This window comes from Chrysemys picta, chromosome 9 (genome assembly GCF_011386835.1).
Source record: "Chrysemys picta bellii isolate R12L10 chromosome 9, ASM1138683v2, whole genome shotgun sequence".
Taxonomy (NCBI): domain Eukaryota; kingdom Metazoa; phylum Chordata; order Testudines; family Emydidae; genus Chrysemys; species Chrysemys picta.
Window position 1 is genome coordinate 56707954 of NC_088799.1, and position 9106 is coordinate 56717059.

The window sequence follows — 9106 nt, forward strand, 5'->3', positions numbered from 1 at the left end:
ATGGCCATCCAGAGCGCACATCTCTCTCCCTGCACTCAGTGCTTGTGGAATCCTATGGTATCAGTGGGTGGCTCTCACTCACACTTAGCAGCTGTATTGAGCACTGTGCATGGCTCCCACTATTTTAGGATAGGTTCAGTGTGTGAATATAGCTTGCAAGTGTGACTCTCCACGACATGGTCCTGGCACACTAAGAGTAGGGTGTTCCCAAGAGACTAGCTAGGTTTCCTACATGCTGAATGTTAGTGAGAGCTCCTTACAGTGGTAGCTCAATAAACAGGGAGGGCTTGGCAAGCAGAGTAATTCCATGTGCCGTAGGGTAGAAGCGGAGCCATCTCTAGACCTACAAACCCCTCTTCATTAGGGTCAGGTACTTGGTCACCCTGGAGCAACAAGGTGGAATGAGCCAGCTGACATGGTCTGGTAATAGCACCTGTGACATCATTAAAACCTTCCAACAGGATGACACTCTTGCTGGAGTCCTGTTCAGCAGGCTCATGGAGGTGACTTGGGCTTGTTGCCATGTGGACCAAGTTATTTTCCTAAACAGTGAGCAATATTAATGATGTCATAGGGGCTGCCAGAGGGCCAGATCTAATTGGTTTAGTCTTCCAGCAAATCCACATGTAATGATATCTCTGTGCTGTGCCATAGCCTGGTATGGCAGGGCTGTAGAGCACTTGCCTGCTCTGATTGCAGCACGGTGCTGAGATGGTGATATTATTACCCATGCTTGGTGTATGAGAATAGTCCAGTCTGACCACTGGAGTGGCATTCTGCAGTGTCATAGTGGTCAAAGGTCATTCTGAAAGCAGACCCTGCATAGATAGAGACCTGCACTCAATTTTTTAATTCTCCCTGCCTCATAAATCAATCAGTTAGTTTAAACATTAAGGGCTGTGTTGTTGGGCACCTTTGAGGAGGCTCAGCTGGGACGGATGTGTGGAAACGTAAAGGGCACCGGGGGAGGGGAGTGAAGAAAACTGGACTCTTCCCCTTCCTCTCCTTCACGCTCCAGTGAAATCTAATCCTCATTCTTGAGCTCTCGTGTCACTGTCTTGGCCCACAGCTCCCAGCAGACTGATGTAGCCAAGCTGTTCACTCTCGCTCCCCGTCAGAGGGAAGGACCTTGCAGATGAAGTCATGGGAATGAAACCTCCAGCAGTCCCTGAAAGCAAAGCAGTATGAATGGGAAGTCAATGTGTGGCCTCTTGCCTGTCTATGGGACTTCCCCTTGAGGCCCAGCAGTCAGTAGCCAAGTGAAACTAACTCAGCCAACCACTGCAGTGACTTCCCACCATACACAAGCCTGGTCAGCCCAGGGAGGGACAGCTGAGCATAGGGAGATGGTTTCCTGTATGCTATGGCAGGCTGCTTGCCAGGTATCAGTGGGACAGGGTGGAGAGGAGCACAATACCTTTGCCTCAGATACCTCCTCTGGGTCCAAAGGGTTTGCAGTGCATGTAAAATGAGCTGTGAGCATGTCCCACACATGCCTGGACACTAGGCTCTGTTGTTTGCAGGCCGTAAAGCAGACAAGCTTCTGCGGGAGGGGATGGGAGCGGGTGGAATGCAGGCCATTCAAAGGAGTCTTGAAACATCTCTATTAAATGCATCAAAAAAGGGTACAATCACTGGCGGCTGCAGGGCTGTGATAACTCACCTATGACTGCTGGTGCGGGGATATGGGGGCCTGCAGCAGCCTTTCCATACAGGGGTTTTGGATCACACACTCACCCATGTGTGACACTACACCTCATATTCTTCTTACAGATATTGTTATTAGATTAATATGGCATAACTAAGATATGTTTTATGCAAGATGGATCATGTGCGATATTATTGGGACGGTTATGATTTACTGAAAGTGATTATCCTATTTGCGTGCATGTATCATTTCTGTATCTGAAGTTAGGAATATTGACTATGTATCAATTGCAAAAGTGTTTGCATCTGGGGAATGCCCACCAGACAAAATGCAATCAGTCTGGCTGGTTAGTCAATAAACCATTAGGGAAACAATAGGACTTTGAATTTCCCACCACCCTGAGAAACTTTCTGGGCTGCTGCTTTGACACTGCAGGGTCATGTGATCATGTCACCTGCTACTGGACACCATCTTAAACTGCTGGTATTTTTCCACTAGTAGGGGTTGGGGATCAAACTGGGAAGCAAAGGATTCCCACCATATATAAATCCTATTTAAGGCTGGGAATTGAGTTAATCAGTGTCAGTTCTTCACTGAATCCCCACCCAAGATGACTGCTAAAAACACCTAAGACTGAACTGAGGAAGAACTGGACCCAGGCTAGAAGGTGTCTGGCCTGTGAAAGGAATATCTGGAGTTCTAAGATGCAAACAAAAGAAGTTTGTCTTCAAGAATCCCTGCAATCTGCTTAAAATAGCATTTAGGGTGAGAAATTATTACTGGTAGCCAGTTTCATAGAATATCAGGGTTGGAAGAGACCTTAGGAGCTCATCTAGTCCAACCCTTTGCTCAAAGCAGAACTAATCCCCAGACTGATTTTTGCTCTAGATCCCTAAATGGCCTCATCAAGGATTGAACTCACAACCCTAGATTTAGCAAGCCAATGCTCAAACCACTGAGCTATCCCTCCCTCTCTCCCTTAGTGTAGTAAGCTTAGTTTGTGTGTTTGCTTTATTTGCTCAGTAATCTTCTTTGATTTGTTTGCTAGCCCTTATAATCACTTAAAATCTATCCTTTGTAGTTAATAAACTTGTTTTGTTTTCTGAAACCCAATTTGTGCAATTCATAATGGGGGGAGAGGGGAGCAAAAAGCTGTGCATGTCTTCCTCCACATTGGGGGAGAGGGGCGATTTTCATGAGCTTATGCTGTACAGATCTCTGTGCAGTGCAAGACAATATAATTTTGGGTTTACACTCCAGAGGGGGTGTGCACATGGGTGCTGGGCAATCCCCAAGCTGATTCTTCCCACGCAGAGCTGATCTCAGTGTCTGTGTCTTTCTGCAGCTGAGCGTGTCCTTACCTGTGTGTGTGCTAGAGGAGGCTTGAGGGCTGGATCAGCAGGACAGGGTGAGGGAGCCCAGGCTGGTGGAATGGGCAGGCTCAGTGGGACCCCAGTATATCAGGTGGCACCCTGAAAGGGGGGAAGCCTATCACACCATGGATGAGACAGTACAGTGATTCTGGCGAGCTCTCCATCTCTCCTAGCAGTGACCAGGTGGGAGGTTTGATTTCTGGCTGAGTGGGGCGCCATCAGTATCTGTGTGGGGATGAGGAGCACACTCTCCTTACCCACCAGGACAGGAAAGCGATAGCACAGAGTGCACAATGAGCACGCTACACTGCTGCTTGCTCCGGGGGGCTCTACAGGATTTGCCGGTGCTAGTTCAGCTGTCTCAAGTGAGGTGGCATTTTTAAAACAGGCCCAGAACTGCCATGCCCAAGTAGCAGTCCCTTTTTTATAGAATCATAGAAGATTAGGGTGGGAAGGGACCTCAGGAGGTCATCTAGTCCAACCTCCTGCTCAGAGCAGGACCATCACCAACTAAATCATCCCAGCCAGGGCTTTGTCAAGCCTGACTTTAAAACCTCTAAGGATGGAGATTCCACCACCTCCCTAGGTTTCCCGTTCCAGTGCTTCACCACGCTCTTAATGAAATAGTTTTTCCTAATATCCAACCTAGACCTCCCCCACTGCAACTTGAAACCATTGCTCCTTGTTCTGTCATCTGCCACCACTGAGAACAGCCTAGCTTCATCCTCTTTGGAACCCCCCCCCCTTCAGGTAGTTGAAGGCTGCTATCAAATCTCCCCTCACTCTTCTCTTTGCAGACTAAACAAGCCCAGTTCCCTCAGCCTCTCCTCGTAAGTCATGTGCCCCAGCCCCCTAATCATTTTCATTGCCCTCCGCTGGACTCTCTCCAATTTGTCCACATCCTTTCTGTAGTGGGGGTCCCAAAACTGGATGCAGTACTCCAGGTGTGGCCTCACCAGTGCCTAATAGATGGGAATAATCACTTCCCTCGATCTGCTGGTAATGCTCTTACTAATGCAGCCCAATATGCCATTAGCCTTCTTGGCAGCAAGGGCACACTGCTGACTCATATCCAGCTTCTCATCCATTGTAATTCCCCAGGTTCTTTTCTGCAGAACTGCTGCTTAGCCAGTCGGTCCCCAGCCTGTAGCGGTGCATGGGATTCTTCCATCCTAAGTATCTCAAGTCTTAGCCAGGCGGTGAGCAAACAACCTTTAATATACTCTGTCTGAGAAGGGGCAATATTGCCACCATCTAAGTCGTACTGAATCTGGGGCTCCAGGGCTGCTCAGCCTGTGAAAGTCCTGTGAATTATCAAGGTAGGGTTAAAGATGTGTAACACAAGCTACAGATGACTTCACATTTTGCAATGCTGGCATGAACTCTGTGCAGGGTGGTGGTGGTGCAGGAATGAGAGAAAGACACTGCCCTGTGCTGTGTTTCAGACTGGCAGATTCGCCTTCAGCGAATGTGGCAGAGGCTTGTGCCTTTGAGGTGGGCATAGCTGGGTTCTCTCCCCACTGCCACCCTGCAGATTTGAGTGGTTTGGGTGTGGGCCATGACTCTGTTCCAGTATGGACTAGATATCTGTGTCTGGGAACGAGGGGCCAGTGCAGACACAGCACTAAGCCAGAGCCAGCGCAGGACACACTTCCGGTTTCAGTAGGTAGGAAAGGTGACAGGAGGCAAAGGGGGCGAGCATCTCATTGCAAGCCCCAGTGTCGGCTGCAGCACACTGTAGGAAGAAGGCCCTGAGCTTCAGACAGAGGAGTGACATTGGAAAGAAAACAGTACAGCAGCAGAGCCGGGGGAGAGCTGTTTATTTGCTGCTGTGCTCTGAAACGGTGCTTCATTCCAGTTTGCAAACGTGGTAAGAAGAGTAAACGGTGAGACACATTAGTGCCACTTATATGACTCCAGAAGCACCTGCTTGAGCTGGATACAAATTGGGACCTCAGATCCCCTAAAATGATCATAACCTGGTTAGCATCATTGCTGCACACACTGAACATTTGGGGCCAGATCCTCGGAGCTGCTGAGGTCCATGTGTTGCCAAAGCGGCATGTAGAACTTTAAAGCTGCCCGAAGAGGCCATTACTGATTCCCCAGAGCTGGCAGAATCCTGAACTAGTGCAGGAAGCATGTCAGCTGTGCCTTATTGCTGTCTGGCCAGCAACAGCATTGCAAGGGGACCATTCTAGCTCTTGCAACTTAGAGCAATCCTGTGGCTCCTCTAAGTTGTGCCAGCCACCAGTTTGGCCCCTGGCCAGCCCAGGATGGGGAGGAGACATACAGATGATTTAGTGCTACCTTTGCCTCTCCTCCTAGATACACTGAACATGAGCCTCGCAAAGCTGAACACTGCACCCTTTGTTTTTACATGAGACATTTTTATTTCACTAGGAACATTCTGAAACAATTCTGCTGAGCACATCAAATGCTGCATGGCTGCTATTGTGCTGCAGAGAGCTGCCAGCTCCCAACAGTCATGCTGAAAGAAATATTGTCTAGTATGGTAGCCATTCACAGTTACCTCAGTTAGAGAGGTACTATGGAGCATGATCCCACACCTGGTCAAGTCCCATACCAAGGCAGGTTTGCAACCTGTTGTGAGCAGGATGACTGGGTTCTGGCCATGGGCTGCTCAAAAGCTAGGAACATTGTGCAGAAAACAGTAATATTTCAAAGTTGTTACCATTTTGCAGGGTTTGAAATTTTTTTTCAAAATTGTCTGCTGTCGTTTTTATCAAAGTCATTTTCCAAACGTTACATTTAACAACAACATCAAGATTCACTCGCAGCTTCGATGAACATTTGGCAAAAATATTGTGGCAAATGTTGCTAATGTCAGCACCAGCTGGAGGTGTAATTCATAGAATCATAGAATATCAGGGTGGGAAGGGACATCAGGAGGTCATCTAGTCCAACCCCCTGCTCAAACAGGAACAATCCCCAACTAAATCATCCCAGCCATGGCTTTTTCAAGCCTGACTTTAAAAATCTCCAAGGAAGGAGATTCCACCACCTCCCTAGGTAACGCATTCCAGTGCTTCACCACCCTCCTAGTGACAAAGTGTTTCCTAATATCCAACCTAAACCTTCCCCACTGCAGCTTGAGACCATTACTCCTTGTTCTGTCATCTGGTACCACTAAGAACAGTCTAGATCCATCCTCTTTGGAAGCCCCTTTCAGGTAGTTGAAAGCAGCTATCAAATCCCCCCCAACCCCATTTTTTTCTTCTGCAGACTAAACAATCCCAGTTCCCTCAGCCTCTCCTCATAAATCATGTGCTCCAGCCCCCTAATCATATTTGTTGCCCTCTGCTGGACTCTTTCCAATTTTTCCACATCCTTTTTGCAGTGTGGGGCCCCAAACTGGACAGAGTACTCCAGATGAGGCCTCACCAATGCAGAATAGAGGGGAATGATCATGTCCCTCGATCTGCTGGCAATGCCCCTACTTATACAGCCCAAAATGCCGTTAGCCTTCTTGGCAACAAGGGCACACTGTTGACTCATATCCAGCTTCTCGTCCACTGTAACCCCTAGGTCCTTTTCTGCAGAACTGCTGCCTAGCCATTCAGTCCCTAGTCTGTAGCAGTGCATGGGATTCTTCCATCCTAAGTGCAGGACTCTGCACTTGTCCTTGTTGAACCTCATCAGATTTCTTTTGGGCCAATCCTCTAATTTGTCTAAGTCCCTCTGTATCCTATCCCTACCCTCCAGCATATCTACCACTCCTCCCAGTTTAGTGTCATCTGCAAACTTGCTGAGGGTGCAGTCCACACCATCCTCCAGATCATTAATAAAGATATTGAACAAAACCAGCCCCAGGACCGCTTGATACCGGCTGCCAACTAGACATGGAGCCATTGATCACTACCCGTTGAGCCCGACAATCTAGCCAGCTTTCTATCCACCTTATAGTACATTCATCCAGCCCATACAACTTTAACTTGCTGGCAAGAATACTGTGGGAGACCATATCAAAATCTTTGCTAAAGTCAAGGAATAATACATCCACTGCTTTCCCCTCATCCACAGAGCCAGTTATCTTGTCATAGAAGGCAATTAGGTTAGTCAGGCATGACTTGCCCTTGGTGAATCGATGCTGACTGTTTCTGATCACTTTCCTCTCCTCTAAGTGCTTCAGAATTGATTCCTTGAGGACCTGCTCCATGATTTTTCTTGGGACTGAGGTGAGACCGACTGGCCTGTAGTTCCCTGGATCCTCCTTCTCCCCTTTTTTAAAGATGGGCACTACATTAGCCTTTTTCCAGTCATCCGGGACCACCCCCGATTGCCATGAGTTTTCAAAGATAATGGCCAATGGCTTTGCAATCACATCCACCAACTCCTTTAGCACCCTTGGATGCAGTGCGTCCGGCCCCATGGACTTGTGCTTGTCCAGCCTTTCTAAAAAGTCCTGAACCACTTCTTTCTCCACAGAAGGCTGGTCACCTCCTCCCCATGCTGTGCTGCCTAGTACAGTAGTCTGGGAGCTGACCTTGTTCATGAACACAGAGGCAAAAAAAAGCATTGAGTACATTAGCTTTTTCCACATCCTCTGTCACTAGGTTGCCTCCCTCATTCAGTAAGGGGCCCACACTTTCCTTGACTTTCATTTTGTTGCTAACATACCTGAAGAAACCCTTCTTGTTACTCTTAACATCTCTTGCTAACTGCAACTCCAAGTGTGATTTGGCCTTCCTGATTTCACTCCTGCATGGCTGAGCAATATTTTTATTCTCCTCCCTAGTCATCTGTCCAATCTTCCACTTCTTGTAAGGTTCTTTTTTGTGTTTAAGCTCAGCAAGGATTTCATTGTTAAGCCAAGCTGGTCGCCTGCCATATTTACTATTCTTTCTACACATCGGGATGGTTTGTTCCTGCAACCTCATTAAGGATTCTTTAAAATATAGCCAGCTCACCTGGACTCCTTTCCCCCTCATTTTATTCTCCCAGGGGATCCTGCCCATCAGTTCCCTGAGGGAGTCAAAGCCTGCTTTTCTGAAGTCCAGGGTCCGTATTCTGCTGCTCTCCTTTCTTCCTTGTGTCAGGATCCTGAACTTGACCATCTCATAGTCACTGCCTTCCAGGTTACCATACACTTTTGCTTCCCCTACTAATTCTTCCCGGTTTGTGAGCAGCAGGTCAAGAGCTCTGCCCCTAGTTGGTTCCTTCAGCACTTCCACCAGGAAATTGTCCCCTACACTTTCAAAAAACTTCCTGGTTTGTCTGTGCACTGCGGTATTGCTCTCCCAGCAGATGTCAGGATGATTGAAGTCCCCCATGAGAACCAGGGCCTGTGATCTAGTAACTTCTGTTAGTTGCCGGAAGAAAGCCTCGTCCACCTCATCCCTCTGGTCTGGCGGTCTATAGCAGACTCCCACCATGACATCACCCTTGTTGCTCACACTTCTAAACTTCATCCAGAGACTCTCAGGTTTTTCTGCAGTTTCATACTGGAGCTCTGAGCAGTCATACTGTTCTCTTACACACAATGCAACTCCCCCACCTTTTCTGCTCTGCCTGTCCTTCCTGAACAGTTTATATCCATCCATGACAGTACTCCAGTCATGTGAGTTATCCCACCAAGTCTCTGTTATTTCAATCACATCATAATTCCTTGACTGTGCCAGGACTTCCAGTTCTCCCTGCTTGGTTCCCAGGCTTCTTGCATTTGTGTATAGGCACTTAAGATAATTTGCTGATTGTCCTGCTTTCTCAGTATGAGGCAGGAGCAGGGCCAGCGCAACCCATTAGGCGGCCTAGGGCACTAACATTTGGGGGGCAGCGACCGCGGTGGCTGGATCTTCGGCCGCCCCAGTCGTCTTTAGTATTTCGGGGGCGGGACCTTCTGCTGCCTCTGTCCAGGGCGGCATTTTGGGGGAGGGACCTTCCACTGCCTAGGGCGGCAAAAAAGCTGGCGGTGCTCCTGGGCAGGAGTCCTCCCCTCTTGCGCTCTCCTGCTCGTGCTTCCTCCCGGTATCCCACTTCCCCACTTACCTCAGGGCTTTGGTCTCCTTCCCTGGTGAACCTAGTTTAAAGCCCTCCTCACTAGGTTAGCCAGCCTGCTTGAGAA